Genomic DNA, 20972 nt, shown 5'->3' on the forward strand with positions numbered 1-20972 from the left:
ACACACCTTCCTGCACTATCCCCCATATCCTGTAATTCCGTAACTTGAAGCCCTCAACAACTGTTGATTGCCACAAGGTCTGGTCCATTGTCTTATTGCTCTTTGTGGGTCCTAACTGTGTGCAAGTTGGCTGCTGCCTCAATTTAATAACAACAGTGATGACCCTTCATTAATCAGAGGGCACTTTGGAACATCCTGTGGATGTGAAAAGCTCTATACCAATGCAAGCTTTCACTTCCTTTTATTGGCGCAAGGAAATACGATTGAAATCTGTTGATGCCAATTCACAAAGTGGCACCAATTGAGCAAGAGCACAGCAGGAGAACTGTTCAGAATAGAGGAGTGGGAACTCCTAAAAGAGCAAGGAAAGAATTTGTTTATGAAAACGGCTAGCCTCATTCAAGCAAAGAGAAAAGTAATTTGGAATGAATACATGTAATCTACAATCCGATATCTTGGCCCTTTCTTATGTCCTTTTTACTTTTCCTTCTAAATTATTTATTCAATTCCCCTTAATATAGGATGTTATAGTTTCCGCCTCAATAGAGGCTTTTGTTAAAGCAATGTTATGTTCCAATAGATTAAACAAAAAGCTGCGGATGCTAGAAATCCCAAAACAAAAACAGAATTCCCTGGAAAAACTCAGCAGGTCTGCAGCATTGGCGGAGAAGAAAAGAGTTGATATTTCAAGTCCTCATGACCCTTCAGCGGAACTGGGGAGAATCCAAGGAGAGGGGTGAAATATAAGCTGGTTAAGGTGGGGGTGGGTGATGGGTGTGGTGTTGGGTGAGGGGGAGCGAAGTGGAGGGGGGTGATGTAGTTGTAGGGACAAGCAAGTAGTGATAGGAGCAGATAATCAAAAGATGTCACAGACAAAAGAACACAGAGGTTTTGAAGCTGGTGATATATCTAAATGAATGCCCTAATTAACAATGGATGGTAGGGCACTCAAGGTATAGCTCTAGTTGGGGTTGGGGGGGCATAAAAGAGTTAAAAATAATGGAAATAGGTGGGAAAAGAAAAATCTATATAAATTATTGGAAAAAAACAAAAGGAAGGGGAAGAAACAGAAAGCGGGTGGGGATGGAGGAGGGAGTTCAAGATCTAAAGTTGTTGAATTCAATATTCAGTCAGAAGGCTGTAAAGTGCCTAATCGGAAGATGAGGTGCTGCTCCTCCACTTTGCGTTGGGCTTCGCTGGAACAATGCAGCAGGCCAAGGGACAGACATGTGGGCATGAGAGCAGGGTGGAGTGTTTAAAATGGCAAGCGACAGGAAGTTATGTTCCAATAACCTGCGGGGAAAAATCCTAACTTCCACCTTAATCTCACTATCACATTGATTCCATTAGCTTTGTTCCTGATTTACCATCCTCCTGGTTTCATTTTCACACAACGGTTTGCAGGTTATTCATGAAAGACCATTGTGAAATATCAGGCTCCAAGTTCAGAGAAACTAGCCAATTCTTGCCAGTAAATTGCTGCAAGTGGAGGAGGTGGAAAGGCAAAACCATCTGTCGCACTGGTTCACAGCGGGACTTCCACCTCAAACTTTCTCTAAGCTGCCCCAGGATATATGAGGAGGTGGTAGACCAGGGATTTCATGGATAAGGAGCCTGCACAGAGATCATGAAGTGTTGAGGATAACTCTGACAGAAGCTGGTGACAGACACATTGGCTGGAAAGCCTTATGCCTGCCTTATGTGACTGGCAGTTCAAACAATCAAATGTACAAAGGCATAAATTTAACGATTAATTTTAAATCTATTTTTAGAATTTTATTAAACATTTCTATTTATGAGTTTAATATTTTTACTTGTTAAGGGTTTTACTTATGAATTTTATTTCTAAATTTAGGTTTTCTTATTGTAAGAATTTGATTGATTCTGTTATTTCTACCCCTTCACAATCCACTTAGTGGTTATACTTTCTCCTCCAACCTGGGGGAACTCGTGCCCAAGGACATGAACGAAACCAACCAGTTCAATCATTGTTGATTGATGTTGTTCATAGCTGGGTGGAGGGGGGAGCAGTGGGAGGATTGGCGGTGGGGAAGGTTGGTTAGGTGGCTCAGTTGACTAGATGCAGGAATGACACCAACAGCACAAGTTCAAATCCCTGTACTGGCTGTGATAGTTCATGGAGGCTTGTTTCCTCATGTTGCCCCATGCTTATGGAATGGTTCCGCTCAGCTGTATATAACCAATCTCCTCTCCCTAATAGAAGGAAGCGCCTATGGTCCTTTGTGGACCATGATTACCATGATGTACTGACATGAGGACCAATTCAAATGTGGTGAAGCAGAAAATTTGAAGTTTCTCCTCCACTGGGTAATGGGCAACCTTTATGTGCTATATAAATGCAAATTGTTATTGTTTGAGGACAGAAAGCAAAGTGTATGGGTAGGTGGATTCTGCATGTTTATTTTCTGCAGTTCATTTGGATTTTGCTTGGATTACTAGGAGGATTCAGAGCTATAACTCAGGAAGACCTAAGTTCAAACCAACTGCTAGGGAAATATACAAAAACCCACCCTATCCAGTCCAACAGGAGTAACTTGGCCAGTCAGAGTGACCATTCATTTTCTTAAATCAGCTTAATATCTGGGGCAATGGGTTTAGCTCATCAATCATTCTTCTCCCTCTATCTTCATAAAGTGTCACAATACCAAACTGCATACACATGGGGCTGATAATAACTCATTACAAGTAGCAGTAAACGAATATGGGATCATTCTGTTGTTTGAATGCATACATGTGCTGGAAGTTGTAGCCCTTTAAAATGGTCTTAGGGCAATGAATTCCTATAGAGTGGAAGCCAAAAAGCAGCTTTTGCAATTTGTTAAATGGTTTCCTTAAGTTTTATAAAACCTGAGGGTTTTTAGGATTGGGTACGAACCAAGCACCCCACAAATAATCTCCAACCAGCAGTGGATCCTTGCCTGACAACAAGCTCCAACCAGAAACAGGTCCCTGACCAGGAACAAGCTGCTGCAGCAGTGGATCTCTGCACAGGAGCAGGTTCCAGGCACCAGAGGATCCCTGCCCAGGATCTAGCTCCAGCCAACTGTGGATCCCTGCTCAGGGTCCAGCTCCATCCTACAATAGATACCTTCCCAGAATCCAGCTCCAGCCATCAGTGGATCCCAGCTCATGATCTAGCTCCAGGGATCATTGGATCCCCACCCAGGATCCAGCTCTTGCCAACAATAGGACCCTGCCCAGGATCCAGCTCCAGCCAGCGGTGGATCCTTGCCTCAGATCAAGCTGCCGTGAAAGGAGAGTCTTTTGTCGAATACCAGCAGCCAAGCACCTCCCACAACATGGACTTGTTGCACCCAGGCCAAGCATTCGAATAGTGGAAACATAGGAACTGGAATAGGCCATTCAGCCCATCGAGATTGTTCCACCATTCAACTCAGTCAAGTCTGATCCGCATCTAGCTTCATCTACCCACATTGGTTTGTAATCTTTTAATGCCCTTGCCTAATGAAAATCCAGCAATTTTGAAGTGGTATATGTCAGTTCTTTTTGGAGGCGAGAGTTCCAGTTGGCTCTGTGTGAAGAATTGCTTCCTGGTTTCACCTATGAATATCTAGCTCTCAAATTCAGCTCATTCCCCCTTGTTCTGGATTGTTCAAGCAGGGGAAATACTTTCTCGTCATCAACCCTATGATCCTTTAATCAATTCGAACATCTCAATTAGATCCTCCCTTAATCTCCTATATCCACAGCAATACAAGCATAGTCAATGCAACCCATCATCATAATTTACCTTTTAAACCCGACTATTGTTCTGGTGAGTCTGTGCTGCACTCTTTCCAAGGCCAGTATGACCTTACTGAGGTGTAATGCCCAGAACTGAAGTAAGGACTCTAAATTAGGGTCTAACCAGACCTCTTATATAACTGTAACATAACTTTTACCCTCTTTCTATTCCAACTCCTTGAGATAAGGCCAGACTATTATTAGTTTTCTCTCATAGCTTCCAGCTGCCTGGACTATCTACCTCTCCCTTGAGCTGCCAGCTCCATTCAATCTTTTTAGATCTGGAATTCTCTCCTGTTCCCTTGGTCTCTCTCTTTTTCCCTTTCTCTCTCTTTTTCCCCCTCTCCTTAAATTCTAGCTGCATTCTGAGCTTTTCCAGCATCAATTTGGCTAGGGGAGGGGATTCAGAAGCCATGGTTGAGTCCATCCAGCTACCTGATCTATCGCAAATGAGATCTGACGACTGGATCAGTTCACTTCTCTTTACAGAGTAACGTTAACTCTACCTCCCTAACTACAGCTTTCAGCTGCTCTGTTCAGATCCCCCTTGTTTGGCTCACATCTGGGCATCAAAAGTTACCATTTTCTTAGTATTAGGGAAGTGGAATTTGCTGTGACAAGTAACTTATGTTTCAAAATCGTTCCAGCACACTATTATTAGCAGAAAGAAAGGCACAATCTTTTTTGAAGACACATTGGAGAAATTAGGACTGTTGTCCCTTGGGGGAGAAAAGGAGACTAGGAGGAGATTTGATCGGTGTATTCAAAATCCTGTGGGGTCTGGATAAAGTAGTTAGGAAGAACCCTCCTGAAAACGCTGTAACAATTGTGTGATTAACTATCCACATTGTCAGACAGAGGTAGGATCTCTCATCCTCCTGAAGACACTGGGTGGAATTGTTGCATACACTGCCAGCGGGGCGCAGTAGGTGGCATGAGCAGGAAATATGGCGCTTCACGACGATGTGAGGCTGGTCGCGATCGTCCACTCAGCCAGCCAATGGCGGGCCGTGTTTCCCACCATTGGTCAGCGTGGAGCTAACTGTAATACATCAGCATCTAATGAAAAGGCCATCCGCCAGGATTTTGGAAGCCGACGTATCACCCGTCCACGTAGTTGGGGAAAGCACGCCAACCTGTTTCACAACAGCACGCCCAGGCCACACGCACTTGGCGGCCATCACTTTGAGAGAGATGAGGTGAGTGAGCAGCAGCATGCCCCCCTTCTCACCCAGATAGTTTACAGAGGAATAGGGGCACCAGATTTACAGTGGGGGCACCGAAAAATGATAATGGCTCACAGAATTGGCTGCTGAATCAAAGTCCACTGAGATGTTCCTTCACATAGGTCGGTAAGCTGAAAACCAATGCAAAATTCACTTTTCCAGTGGTGTAGACTTCACAAGATGAGATAGACATGCAGAGATGTATCAGTCTGGTAGGCAATGGTACAGATTGTCCAACCTGGTCCAGAGCTCTTCGGTGTAGCCTGCTGGTCAGATATTAAACAGCAGACTGAGCTATGCAGTTCAGCAAGGCAATATTGTTTTATCCGCAAGCCAGAGGCCCATGTCACATGATTCCCACCTCTCTATCATCTTTGACACAGGATGTGTATCCATTGTCTGGATTCCAATGACTGTTAAGTGCCTCAGCCATTAGGAATTGAAAGGAAGGTTGCGGGGCCTTTGCCTTAGCAGACGACCCATTTCATTCTGGCTAGTCTGAGCTATTAAATGCAGACGGCCATTGTATAGCTCGCTTTGAAGTTGGACTATACAGTCCACAGGGGGTCATTAGTGGCTCCTTAGAGATAACGAGGTGCAAGTTTTCCTAAAACCGCCAGTGGCTTCTTTTGTTCAGGGGTAACAGACAGACACAGCTTCAGCCATTTTAAGGATTTTTATTCAGTTTTAAAAATTTAGAAATAGGCATGAGGGTATCAATTTATAATTTATTAAAATATACAGTGTGAGGACTTAGTCCTCACAATTTTCATGATCTCAGGACATCCCAAAGTGCTTTACAGTCAGTCAGGTGTTTTCTTTGAAGTACTGTCACTGACATAGTATAGGAAACACGGGCAGCTAATTTGCACACAGCAAGATCCCACAAACAGCAACGAGATAGTGACCAGATAATCTGTTCTTTAGTTGTGTGCTTGTGTCCTCTGCTTGTCTTTGAAATAATGGCATGCAATCTTTTACATCTATTTGACGGGGAAGAGGGGACCTTGGTTTAATGTATCACCCTAAAAGATAGCACATCCGACAATGCAGCACTCCCTCAGTACTGCACTGATGTGTCAGCCTCCATTTTGTGCTCAATTCCATGGAGTTGGCTGCCAATGTTTTTTTTTAAATTCTAATGTAGCAATGCTCATTTCGGAAAAAAAAATATTTTTTTTTCTTTTTAACCTAAGCATGACTGACCTTATACAAATGGCAGAGAAAGGCTGATCCTCAAAGAAGATAAATTCAGTTGGAGCTGACGAAGCAATTAGTACTTCATCTAAAGCAATAGAACTTAGTAATGCAATAAAATCAATAATGGAATATTTTATTGAGTGGATTTCATTCTCAACTGCCAAGTGCTTATCCATGCAGATAACCCAACTAAATAACAGTAATGTGCTTGAATGCTAATCACATTGGTGGCTAAAATTGTCGCAGTTCAATTCCAAAAATTGAAAAGTCATTTCTTTAGTAACTGTTTTTAGCAGAAGCAAGCAACAGAAACTCAGCTGAGTCTGAATTTTATTCATTCCCGCCCAATGGCATTGTTACAATTGGGTGATGAGGAGTGTACTACCACCGCCCCCCCCCCCCCACCCCCCCCCCACCCCCGCCTCTATTCAGCCTCGGTTGGCCGCAACAAAGGTTTTTAAATATCTTTTCCCCGTGGGTGCCTAATGTACTTTTTACTATCTATGTAGTGAACAATTAGGAGCCAATCAACAAGATTTTCTTGAATCAAAGGAAGAGTAAGTTTATTAGTTACTAAACCCAAGGGGAAATAATCAAAGACATGACATCACTCTCACAAACTCATACACACACACACACATCAGAAGTAAGAAAAGTTAGAGTCCATATAAAAAGTTAAAAGAATATATGGTTAAGTCCTTTGCCTGTTCTTGAGGCATAGATTGTTGAATATTGTGGCCGTTTCATGTTAGCTGGTTCCTTTAAAATCCTGGAGTTGAACTGATATCCATGTAACTGCATTTGCTGGAGACGATGTCCTTTTTTAAAAATTTGTCACCCATCTTCCAGGAATTGATGAGTCTCCCTAATGTTCTTTCTGATGGAGATTCACTATCTCTTGTGTTGGATTTTTAGATTGTAGAGATAGTGCTTTACTTAACTTAAGAGAGCAAGAGAGAGAAATCCCTTACTGCTCCGTTGGCAACTTCTCCAGATTCCTCTGTCTCTGCCAGTTCTTAAACTCCTGCTCACTGTATATTCCAAAGGAATTCGATTACCATGTCTGCTGTAGTCATTGTTGTCAAACAAGTAGTCACATTTTGATGTTACATCTCAGAAATTTTTGATACACTTCAAGAAAGTAGAAACCAACAGCAGATGGGGGTCTTTTATTTTCACAGGGGGTTTGTGTGTTTGTTGGTTGTGTATCCTGGCTGGCTAGCAATTCCCCATTGTCTTCATAGTTTCTTTTTGAAGTGGACTTTGACACCACCAAGTGTGACATTCCATGAGCAATCATGTCAGGACATGTGCAATCCACATAGTTACTTAGTGACCAACTTACATTTCCAGACATCAGGTGACTTGTGGTAGCCATCTTTAGTCAGTGTTTGTTTTTTCCTTGTCTTTAAAAACAAGGTCCCTTTTAAACAGTTTAGTATGTAGTAACTGGTGAAATTATCAATTGATATCTCTCTGTCACAATTTCCCATCGTTGTGACAGCATCTGCAAAAATGCAAGGTGCAATTATAAGCATTGTGATGCAAGATATTGATTCCACCTTAATGAAGCACAGTCTTACATTATCAGATTAATATTCAGCAGTTCATTTAAATCTGCTCCGGTCACACTTAGAGCTGTTGGACTGGAATTATGTTATGGTGCTAGGGGAGGTTTTGACGCCGAGGGAAGTTTAAAAGGCCTATATTTTGGCCCAGTTCACACTGAAGAGACTGATGAAAATAAAAGAAAAATGTTTTTTTTAAAAACACAATGGTGGGATTCTTACCCTGTTGCAAGATGATGAAGTGAACAATATGGACCTCTCAATTGTACTCCAATTTGTAGTGAGGCTACTTCAGTACATATTTCAGCAGCTTCTCTGAGAGAGAGGAGCATCTGATAGAGTTAGATCAAGAGGAGTGGGAGGGGGCGCGTGAGGAGCAGCATAGACTCCAGCATTGACCAGTTGGGCTGAATGGCCTGTTTCTGTGTTGCAGGCTCTATATAATTCTATGCACTGAATTTTCAGCCCCCCGCCGACATCGAGAATAAAGGCGGAAAAGGGCCCGAAAATCATGATCCAAAGTTGGCCGGGTCTTATGCCTTCCCGGACCAGTTCTGGCACTGACCACTTTGGCCAATGGGGGTTCAGGGTCCAGGAAGGCCGCTCACCCCCCACAAACCAGGCAGGCAATTAGGCTCATTAAAAGCCGTGTTAACCAAGGATTAAGAAGACCGACTGGGATCGTCCAGTCAGCCTCCAGCTTCCCGACATGTTGGGGGCAGACGACCTGCCTGAAAGAGGGCACCCAGCAGCAGAGGGAGGGGGTGGCGACAGCACTCCAAGCAGCCCAACCCCGCCCGCTTGGGTGAGGGTACAGCCAAAATCAGGCCTGTAGAGGAACTATACACCCTTCCAACCCTTCCCCACTCCGCACCATGATGGGCTGGCTGTTTTCTTTTTTTTTTTAGTTAAAGTTTATCAGGTGTGAGAGGACACCTTCTTGTTGAGGCCCCCCCTCCCAGTGACCAACCTTCTACCGCAGCCAGGTGCCCCACAGAAGCTGGGAAGGCCTTTGACTGGCCCTCCAGTTTCGAGAGCCCACCCACGGCCCCCGATTGGACAGGGAAACCGCCTCCGCGCCGAGTAAGGGGGCAGGCTGGTCAATATTGCAGCTCATCGACCTCCTAAAAGTCAACGGCTCTCCAAATTTCCCCGTCTCGCCCACGATTGATGCTGGGCTCGGTGTCGGGGCCGGGAAATCCAACCCGGCAGGTTCTGGCGGCATCTGCGGAGGGAGAAACGGAGTTAACCTTTCAAGCCCAATATGACTCTTCCTCTGCTTCAGTCGCATCCCACTCAAGACGCCCGACCCCCTCGAGAGTGAAGTGACCCGCCACGATGTGTCCCCGACGTCAGCGCACAGTCGCGGGATAGTTCGGTCGGTGGGCACATACAGGAATCGGCAGCGTGCCCGTCGCCAATTAGAAGGCCCGTTAAGGCCATTAAAGCGTTAATTCACTTAAATTTTTCGCTGCCCGTCCAACTTTTACGGCTGGCGGGCGGAAAGGCCAAGCGGCCTTTGTGGTTTTTTTGGTTTGGAAACTTCATCCAAATAAAAATAAAATAAAACATTTTACATTTCATTTGTAGCAGGTCCCTACTCGTGTGACAGAGTCATATGGGGGGGGCGTGTTTTATAACATTTTTTTTAACCCTTTACTTCTAGTTTTGACAACTTTTCATCTCCCTGAGGCAGCTCTGTGCCGCAGGGAGATTTTCCAGCGCTCGCTCGTGCGCATGCGCCAAGTTCCCCACTGGCCCCGCTCGCCCTCCCCTCCCCCGACCGCCCAGAGCCGCCCCGCTTTTCACCAGCATGGAATCGCGGTCGGGCCACGATCGCCGGCGGTGGTCAGCTTTCCCGCCCGCCCACAACAAGGGCAAAGTTCTGCCCTCCGTTCCTCCCTCCGCAGATGCTGCCGGACCAGCTGGTTTGTTCAAGCACATCTCCTGCTTTTATTTCGGATTTCCAGCGTCCGCGGTGTTTTGCTTTTATGAAAATGCCAGTGGGGAGTTTAATGATGGAACAATACTGAAATGCCGAAGCCTGCTTGCAAAAGAGCGGCACACTGCGTGACTGACAGGGCTAAGAAAAGGCCCCTGTCAAACCTGCGATTGCTGAAGATGAGATAAACTGCGTTAGAGTCACTGTATCATGCAGTCTTGACAAATGTTCAACACATTAAATCACAAGCAATCTCAAACCAGCGATTTAATTGACTGAGGACTAGTCCTTAATGATTAATAAATCATGCTCTTTTCCTCAGCTGTGAGCGATAATAATCAAACTGTGGGTAGAAATCACAATAAAGGTTTGGAGGTATATAAAGAAAGCACTTTTAATTGTGACTGTGCTGCAGAATTCTAAGATGCAGGTGGAGATGTTGGCTTGAAGCCACCTTTCGTTATTTGTTTTAGCCTGCCGCTTGAATCCAATGCACAGGTTAAAGGAAAGGTTGGGTTTAACCATGAGTCTTGGGACCCTTACATCAGGACCAAATAGAGGTCCCCAGCCCATGCTTGCTGCAAGCGAGACTGGCTGGGCAGTCTTCCTGGAGGCAGCCTTTCTAATTGGACGCCTCGCTCAGCGTGCGACTAAGCCCCTCATCATTGGCCCGGCTGCTCTGAAACCTGGGCAGCCCCAGCGGGAGAGGTGGGCAGTGCTGAGGCAAGTCGGTCCCTCAAGATGGAGGCTCCCTCACTGGCGTGCACTGCAAAGGAGAAGGATCCCGGCTGGGTGGAGGGGAAATAACTCCAGCTTGGATTGGTCCCAGCTGTAATTGCGGCCTTCTTATGGATGATTTGCAGCATGGAGTCTCCAGCTCCGACACCAGCCCACCACCCCACAGCCTGCAATAGGGAGGCAAGCTCCATTGAGCCCAAGGGGTGAGGGGGAGGGGAGGGGCTGCTGGAAGGTGCTGAACGTGGGCAAACTATCAACAAGGCCACAAATTCACCCCCTAATTGGAGCTTTTACGATGTCTATTGGTTGCTTGCCTCCATAGGGCAGGCAGCCTATCCATTCCCCTACTGGGAATCTTTTCTGGCAGTGGGTGTGGAATGTCATTCCTCTCTATTTTCCCACCCCTCCACCTCTGGTCTGCCCAAAATCTCAGAATCTTACATGAGTAGAAGGAAGCTATTGCAACATTCGTCAAAGACAAGGTGGGAAAAAGCGATGGCATTTTCCACAGTTAAGGGTTGACAACCCTCCAGAATCACCTTGGAGACTCCATGAATTGACCAACATGAATCCAGGAGAGAAATGAAGAACATTAAAAAAAAAATAGGTTTCTTTCATAATATTGCTGCAAAGAGAGGCATGTTGCTGAAGCTTTCCATTTTGCCTCATCAGGACAAATGCAAGAATGCCAAATTTCAAACAATCACGACAATTTATACTACAGGAGAAAAGAGTGCTGATTGGTTGGTAAGCTGACTCTGCTTGGCCAAGGTGTTGCCATGGTGGGAGCAATAAGGAACTACAGGCTCCCCAAGCCAGGTAATTCAAAAAGGCACAAGGCTTGAACATATTCCTTTTGTTTGCAGAGAATGGGTCCCTGTATTAGAATGGATGTTGCCTCTAGCAAGCATAAATGAGCCACATTATCAGCTGGACTGATTATCTTAAAATTATTGTTAGTGTAACTAGTAGCACACTCAGGATTGTCCAGCAAGTGCTGCCCAATCACAAAATCACACCTAACAGCAGGTGCTTTGTTTTGGGTTTTGCAAGCACGGGCTATAATATTAACAAGTGTAACAATTTTTAATCTTACAGTGTCTTTATCGTAGAACAATGTCCCAAGGTCCTTCACATGGATTTCATTCATTTTTGTTGCTGCTGTTTCATACTTTTGGATCATTTATTTTTGTCTGCTGCTAACACCTTACATTCCTTCGTTATTTTCAGACTTGACTATTCCAATTCTCCCATCTTTCAACCTGCATAAACCTGAGCCCATGAAAAGTTCTGCTGTCTGTATTCTAATTCACACCAAGTCCCGTTCGCCCATCAACTCCTGTGCTCTCTGGCCTACATTGGCTTTCAACCTGGCAAAGTCTCAACAGTATAATGTTCATCATTGTCTTAGAATCTCTCCATGGCCTCACCCCTGCCTTTCTCTGTAATATCTTCTGAACCCTACAACACTCTCAGGCCTCTTCTCTCTTCCAGTTCTGGCCTCATGGGCAATGACTGAATCCATCGCCACTGGCAGCCAGGTCCCAAACTCTGGAATTTCCACCTCAAACCTTTCTGCCTCTCAGCCTCACTTTCCTTCCCTTCACCATGTTTTTGGTCACCTTATGTAGCTCAGTTTCAACTGTTGTTTGATAAAGCTCATGTGAAGGACCTTGGGACATTGTTCTACGTTAAAGACACTGTAAGATTAAAAATTGTTACAATTGTTAATGGGCGAACGGGACTTGGTGTGAATTAGAATTCAGACAGCAGAACTTTTCATGGGCTCAGGTTTATGCAGGTTGAAAGATGGGAGAATTGGAATAGTCAAGTCTGAAAATAACGAAGGAAGGTAAGGTGTTAGCAGCAGACAAAAATAAATGATCCAAAAGTATGAAACAGCAGCAACAAAAATGAATGAAATGGGTCAGCGTTATTTAATGATTTAATATCCTTTAGGGAAGGAAATCTGCCGACCTTACCTGGTATGGCCTACCTGTGACTCCAGACCCACAGCAATATGGTTGACTCGTAAATGCCCTCTGAGCAAGGGCAATTAGGGATGGGCAACAAATGCTGGCCTGGCCAGTGATACCCACATCCCATGAATGAATAAAAACAATGTTGAATCAAAGCATCCTCAAAAGGAAGACCATAAGAATTCACTGAACCTCTCAGCCAGTACAGACTCAGACTAACTACATCGCAGGAAAACATGGCTGAGAACAGTCCAGTTACGCTGTTTACCACTTACCTACTCCTGAATTACCTTGAATGACTACTAGAGTCCTCGATGGAACTTCAAGGCCATTAAAGCATTTCCTAAAGCAAGCGCAACATTTCATTTTATGTGGTTCATTATACGTTTTAGAGGCTATCTAATTAAAAAGTTATGGGCACCAGGATTCCTCAAGTTAGTTACGGCCACTGGTTTATGAAGTCTTTGCAAATATGGAGTTCTGTCTTTCAAGGTGACACACCTCCTTTAAATGTTATCGTCTGGAACCACACCTTTGGGTTTATCTTACGATTATTACAATACATGAGGTGCCAAGGATGCCGATAATCCATTTTTACACTCGGCAGCTTCCTTGTGGGCAGAATCTTGCCCCTCGTCGGGCAGGAGCAGCAGGTGGGCCCAGGAGCGGCCAAGAAACCGGCTGCCACCCGCCAACCTCGATCGGGCTCTGACCGCGATTTCACGTTGGCTAGTCAATTGTCGGCCAGCCGATGTGAAACGCGGGCTGCAGCGCTCAGCACTGCCAGGGTTGGGGGGGGGTGGTGGGTGGGGGGTGCAGGAGGAGCACGAGCGCTTATGTTCGCGCATGGGCACGGGGGAGTGCGCACAGTAACAGCTCCCTGAAGGCACGGAGCTGCCTCGGGTAGCTGAAGATATTTATCGATAAAAATAACGATTTTTAAAACAAAGAATCTGTCACATGTAAAAAGTGTAAAAAGTGGTTTTTATCTTTAATCATTGGTCAAAACCTCATCCCGCCCGTGGACGAGGTTCTGTCAAAAATACAAAGGCCGCTGGGCCTTTTCGCCCGCCCGCCAACCGAATGGTTGGACGGTCAGTGAAAAATGCCAATCCATTAGTTGCTTAAGGGCCTTAACGGGCTGGTTAATTGTCGGCCGGTGAGCTGCCGACTCCCACGCTGACCGAAATATCGCGTGGGGTGCGCGATGGCGTCCGGACGCTCGCCCAGTGTCATCACGCGCCATTCGACGCTCGGGCGTGTCGGGCGCATACCCGCAGGTTGAGCGAAAAACTCTGGCCCGTGTGTGTTGCAGCAACCTTTCAGGAATTCAAACAGAGTGCCAAAAAAAATTTCAATGATTACATTCTCGACTGACAATAGCAATTCCTGGGGAAAAGAACCACAAGTTTGACCGACGGTACGCGCGAATGCATTCTGGTATTTCCCAGGGAAATCTTCTGAAAGATATGAAAATCTGTCGCAGGGTCACGAGGACTCGAAACGTCAACTCTTTTCTTCTCCGCCGATGCTGCCAGACCTGCTGAGTTTTTCCAGGTAATTCTGTTTTTGTTATGAAAATCTATCACCCTGTTACCAATATCTTAAGAACATTTTCACCTTCCATTGAAAGAGCTATTCAAACGGAGTTCAATTGCAAGAGAAGCTGGCCATCTAGGGAGAGGGTCAATAACCTGCACAACAACGTCAGCACAAAGCTCTAGTCAATCCGAGAGGGGATGACGTCAGCTCCTTAAAGCCACGAAAATATTTGTATCCCCAGCGGATAATGTATTTCCCAATATCGTCCCTGGACGCCTCTAACCTGTATTGCGTCCATAAACAAAAGCGTCACATCTTCCTTATTAAGAGACCGTTCGATGGGGCCCAGCAGTGATTAGAATTCCCCAGGACCACCCTAATCTGGCCGGCTCTGGTAAATTGACAAGCTTTTGCTCAGCTTGCATCGCCTCAGGCTCAGAGATGAGCATCTTTGTTTTATTAAAAAAAAATGAGCGCGCACAGGAAGAAGTGCAAAATGTCGCTGCATTCTCACACGCCATCATTCACACTGAGAAGAAAGATTTTGTGGCCCTAATTGGGAGTAAACTTTTTCACCTTCAGCAGTAATCTTTACTCGCCAGTATGGAATCCCAGACAAACAGTGTGAGGTACAAATTGATGTGCATTGTTTTTTTGAGCACAAACAGGTGTGAAATATGTCCATTTAGCAGCAGGGTGGCCTGGGTTCAATCTGTGGAGGCATTGACCCTACTGCAAATTCATAGGGGCGTTGGGCTCCTTAAATATGTAAATATTTAAATGCGCAAAGGAGTTCTTTGGGAGACTCATCTAGAACTTACTCTGACGTTTCTCTCAACAAAATCAATCATTGAAGCAAGAGAACACAAGAAATAGGAACGCGGTTAAATCACAAGACCCCTAGAGCCTGCTCCACCATTCAATATGATCATGGCTGACCTTTAACCTCAACTGCACTTTCCCACCCACTCCCCATATCCCTTAATTCCCTGAGAGACCAAAATTCTGCCTACCTCAGCCTTAAATATATTCAGAAATGGATCATCCACAACCATCTGGGGTTGAGAATTCCAAAGATTCACAACCTTTTGAGTGAAGAAATTTCTCCTCATCTCAGTCCTAAATGATCGACCCCTTATCCTGAGACTGTGCCCCGGTGTTCTGGATTTCCCAGCCAGAGCAAGCAACCTCTCAGTGCCTACCCTGTCAAGTTCCTTCAGAATCTTGAGTGTTTAAATGAAATCATCTATCATTCTTCTAAATTCCAGGGAATAGAGGCCCAATTTTCTCAGCCTCTCATTGGACAACCGTCCTATCACAAGGACCTTTTGAACCTTTCTATGGAGCCAATAGGAGCAGGAGTGTTCCCTCAGCATTGCAGGAGTTGGGATTCCCCTCTCCCGCTGGCGGCTCCAACCTCCTTATGAATCCTTAACAATGTCAGGAAGGCAAACTGTCCCACATCGATCTTGTTCATGCAAGTTGACAGGATGTGTCTGATCTATTGGGTTCAGCAGCTGTCAGGTCTAAGATTTTCAATTGTTCTGTGTTTGATTATGTGGGTCTGTTTACTGCTGATGCTCACTGTATTTGATTGGTTAAGCCTGGGTGCAGACTCAGAGAAAAGTAACCAAAGTTGCAGAAAGAGCTGGAAGCTAGAGCTGAAGCATGGAGTAGACATTTAAAAGTATTGTGAGTAAAACCTGTTACACACATAGAAACTAGTGACATCTCTGCATAAATCCAAGATAAAAAATATACAACAAGATCCAATTGATTAATGCAAAAGTGAGAAGTTTCAGAAATAGAAGGGTCAGAAGTTTTCAGATTCAAATTTCTCCAGTTAGGAAATTAATTTTTAGAAGCATTTTCTTTTGCCATTCTGTCTACAGACACCAGGGGCAGGATTTTACTCTTTGGATCGGGAAGCTGATGTCAGGGTCAATTGCAGGTCCCGACTGCACTCTGTCGGGAGCAGTCACCCGGCATGGATTTTGGCTGGATTGGCCAATTAGCGGCCAGTGAGCCACTCAACGTCCAGTCAAGGACAATGGGCAGACTTTCGAAGCTGGAGAGCCAATAGGAGGCCCTCGAGCAGTGAAGGGGCTGCAGCCTGCCATTTCAGGTGAGGGGGAGAGAGATGACACCTCCATCTTGAAGCGCCCCATCAGAATTTTTAAAATACCTGAAATAAAAAAATGCCCACAGCTACAAGACCACCACTATGGAGGGGAAGCCTCTCCACAGTGCATCCTATAGCTGCAGCTGTGACCGGGCTGTGGAAGTGGGGCCACATGGGCTGGAGCCTCAAAGTAATCCTGAAGCACGGGCCCCTGGTTTGCCCATAAAGAAAATTCCAATTAGCCATTGAGCATTGGCCTTAATTGAACTCTTATTACCTTTAACAAGCTGCTCACCGCTTGCAGACGGGTCACCATTCCACGTCCGGTCCAGCTTTCTCAAAAACGTCTCGGGGGTGGGTTGGTGCCACCAAACCTGCCCTCCGGCTGCCGAAGCAAAATGTCTCACCCGCCCGTCTGCCTGCCTCAGTTCCTGTCCTTATCGGCCTCCAAAAATCCTGCCTCCTTCCTTCGTTTCATGGGGTCCAACCAATGGCTGATTTCTGGACCCCCCCTTCCCCTCCCACCCAATGTCAGGGCTACTCTGGAGCAGGTCTGAAACCTTTCCTCATGTTGCTTCTGGTTGTCATTTGAGAGCCAGGATTCTGGGAGGTGATTGGCTGCTCTCATTGTACAATAGGCTCATTGGGCTGAGCTGGCCTTTGTCTCACGTCGGTTGGCTTCTCGTCAGCTTCGTTACAACGGGGTCGGACTTTGAAGGGGACAACTCGACCACCAGTACGTACCACTGCCCTGATAAATGGGGGTCTCATGAAACTGTGACTTCTTATTAGATTGATCCTCATCATCTTCTCCACCATCACCAGCGTCTGCCTTCTCCTGTGCCGCCCATTGTTGTGGAGGATCTGCAAGAAAGGGGGTTAAAAGCCAAGAATGGTTGAGGGCATAGAGAAAGGAGTGGAAGCTTGGGTCTGTGTGGTGCTTCACAGGGATGCCAGTGTGAACGCACAGATATCAGCGTGGCACTGAGAAGGTGCCAGCATCATCGTCACCTCTTGTGCCAAAAGCAGAGTGAGTGGCTTCCCATGAGCTGCTTGGCCTTATCCTCAAAGGGGATGAGGGGTTTAGATTTGGGGATGTCTGGCTGGCTTTTGGCAGAAATTATGTGCCAATTCGTACTGTATGGTGATAGAGTGATTGACGGTAAGGCTAGCAATGAATATGTATGTCCTAAATGACAAAGGAGTGAAGTAGGACACGGGGGTACGAGTGTTAAAGTGGCACCTGGTAGAATGCCCACTGAAATTCAGAACCAATGTTGTTCAATTCTCGCAGTGTGTTTTTACTGAGTCATTTTCACTATTCTTTATTTTATTTTCGTTGATCAAATTTAAGAAACTTTAACCGTGACTTATAAACAATACCACCAGAGCTATGCTTTAATAAATGGCAGTTCAATATTTTCATTTTTTCTCTATCCCCAGCAGAAACCCACTTTGATGTCCTGGGTTGAGACAAGTTGAGGTAACATGGGTGTTTTAATTACCAAGGCTAGCTACTGTTGTTACCAAGTAAATTATTTTAGTAATCCACTTTTTGATGCCTAACAAGGTGTCGTAAGCATAAAAATGATATTACTTGCAATCAGCATTTCCATTAAATTGCCAATGGATTTTATTGGCAGCCACACACCTTAGAATGACTGCTGTCTGCTTGCTACCATGAAATTGCATTGTAAATTAGACATATCTCCACTGACCCATGAAGAATCAGTCTGGATAAAAAAGACCTAAATTTCTCTGCTTGTAATTGCTTCTCCACTTCTGTCCTTTATATAGGAAAAAATAATTCTGCTAAGTTTTATTTTTCATTATTCTATCCCTTTGCATTTCATTCACCCTGCAGCAGATATCATTTTAAAACCCAAAGAGCTTGCACAATCTGTTCTGTAGCAGGTTATAACAAAAAAGATCAAGGTGAACTTGACTGCAAATGAGGAGTAGTGCTCTAGGGGGTTTTTTTTTGGTTTTAATATTTCTGAGCAAGAATAGTGGTCACTCCACATCTCTTCCTATTGCACATACTGGCCTGACTATTTCAAAGCAAAATACGTAGTGGTATTTGCCACCAAGAGAACGCTGCCATCAATCCAAAAAGGTGCCCTGCCTACCGCGCAGTTGAGCAACGTCGTGCATGAGTATCAGTGCTGAGGTGATGCTAGGTGCCATGTATCCCAACTGGCTGATCAAATCAAACAGCATGTTCCCTCAGCTGGGAATAATAGGCGGAGTGAAGACTGTACTCAAGCAGCCTCTGCTTGCAAAAGCCGAAACAATGTTTCTACCGTTAGATGTCATTCCACGATTGTTTAACACTTGCTGAATAATTCTGAGTGTACTAATGGTTACCTTACCAACCAATTTGGGGTGATTTCACAATTGGACAGCACTTGCTGAACAATCCTGAGCGTGCTAATAGTTACACTAACAACCAATTTAAGCTAATCAGTCAAGCTCATGATATGGTTTACTTACGGTTGCTGTAAGTAACATAGAGAGACCCATTCTCTGCAAACAAAAAGAATATGTTCAAGCCTTGCACTTTTTCTGAATTACCCGGGAGATTGGGAAGCCTATAGTTCCTCATTCTTTCCTCCATGGCAACACATCAGGCAGAGTCAACTTGTTTGAAATTTGGCATTCTTGCGTTTGTCCTGATGAGTGCAAGATAAAAAGCTTCAGCCACATGCCTCTCTCGTCAGCAATAATCAAAGCAAGTTCTCATAATTTCATCTGACATTATCCTGGTCATGGCAAGCAGGGTTTGGGGTGGGGGGGGGGAAGAATTCAGTGCAGGGGCAGAATAAATTTCACGCCGGCGTGAAATCACAGCGGGATCGTCCGATGGTGTCTGCCATGGCGGATCGTGAATCCCGCTGGAGGCCAGCGTGAACCTGATTTGCACCCTGTTAATGGGGGAAATCGTACCCCAACGCCTGATTTACCGTTACACTGGCGGGTAAAAAACATCAGCCCAGAAAACATCTGGACAAGTGTGACATGCAGAATTTGGGGCTTACCGCCAGGGCCTTGCTCAGATCACAGACACCTGAGGAGTAGAGGATGCTGGAGCTCCACACTTCCCGGACCCTGGAGGAACACATGCATCGCATGCTGGGTGGATCCTCCACCTCGAAGCAGCTCTCAGGGGATGGGAGGTCTTCACTTTGCTGAGGCTTCAGAGCTTCACAGACTTCACCACAGGCTCACACCATCTTCCAAGGTCTCCACTGATGCTTCGGGCCTGCTTCAGAACTTCACCATGGGCTACTACGGATGATTGGCAAAAGTGGGGGGGGTGGGTGGTGGGTGGGAGGAAAGTCTAGGTGTGAGTGGAAGAGGAAATGTACCAGGGAGACGGGGTGGGGGGTGGGTGATGTTGGAAGGGGGGTGAACGAAAGTGTCAGGGGGTAAAATTGGGAAGGGCGGGACAAAGGTGTCAGTGGCGGGAGGTGAGGTTGGGGGGGGTATTGAAGGTGTCGGGGACGTGAAATTGGGGGCGAGGGGACGAAGGTGTCACGGGGTGAGATCGAAAGGGGGACGAAGGTGTTTCTGGGGGTTGAGGTTGGGAGGGTGAGGGTGTGTGTCCAGGAGGAGGAGAGAGTATGGGGAGAGGAGGGAGTACGAGGGGAAGAGCATGAAATGGGGGAGAATGCTGCAAGTGGGGAGGAAGATGTAAAGGAGAGGGTTCGGATAGGGGGCAGGAGGGAGTTAGATGGGGGGAAGGTGTCCGGGGGGGAGGAGGGAGTAACAGTGGAGGAAAGAGTAAGGCGGTGGGGGGGAAGTGGAATGTCCAGGTGAACATGCTAGGGAGGGGTCTGTGGCATAAATGACTGCCCTCTGAGGAGCAAACTGAGGGTGGGCATGGTAGGAGGGGATGTTGAATGTGAGAGGGGGCAGAGAGAGCCGGTAGGGTGGGAGGGTGAGGGTAAGTCGGTACCACTAGAAGGGATGGGGAAGGTGGTTGGTGGAAACACGAAGGAAAACACAGGTCTTTAGGGTGGGAAGGAGGAGGTCGGGGAGGTCAATGTGGATGGGTGGGGTTTTTCAGGAAGGTAGGAAACTTGCATGTTCACTCGGACATCCTGGAATGACATGGATTCGGGCCGCAGGGTAACGGTGAGGAGGTCAAAGGTGATGCCAGGGTGGGGTCAACTGTGATGGAGAAAGAACATGGGCGATGGGGGGAGGGGAAAGGACAGGGGAGCTTATGAGAAACTTGACTACAACCATACTTTTCCGATCAAAAGTGAGTGCAGCCTCGAGTCGGACAGTCACAGGGTCTGCACGGGAGCGTGATCAGTGCGTGGGTGGAGATGCAGGTCAGCTCAAGTGGACAACTGAAAGAGAATCCCAGCAGGCAGCCCTGAAAATTTTGATGGAGAAACAAGTGCAACCAAAACTAGTATTTTAAACTTAAATAACGGCATTTATGAGGGCATGAAAGCAGAGCTAGCTAAAGTGAACTGGCAAATGAGGTTAAGGGATAGGTCAATAGAGGCTGAGTGGCGCATATTTAAAGGGATATTTCAGAATGCACAGTATAGATATATTCCACTGAGAATGAACATTTTCAATGGGAGGGCAGGGCTAACTAAAGAAACTAAAGACAGTATCAAACTTAAAGAAAAAACATACAGTTACCCAAAGACAGGTGGCAGGTCAGAAGATTGGAAAGAATATAAAGAACAGCAAAGAATGACAAAAAGATTAATAAGGAGTGAAAAATTAGAGTATAAGAGAGAAAGCTAATATAAAGACAGAGAGTAAAAGTTTCTTTGGATACTTAAATAAGAAAAGAGTTAACAAAGTGAGCGTTGGTCCTATAGAAACATCGTCTGGGGTATTGATAATGGAAAGTAGGCAGGTAGC

This window comes from Carcharodon carcharias, chromosome 15 (assembly GCF_017639515.1).
Source record: "Carcharodon carcharias isolate sCarCar2 chromosome 15, sCarCar2.pri, whole genome shotgun sequence".
In the NCBI taxonomy this organism is placed as follows: Eukaryota; Metazoa; Chordata; class Chondrichthyes; order Lamniformes; family Lamnidae; genus Carcharodon; species Carcharodon carcharias.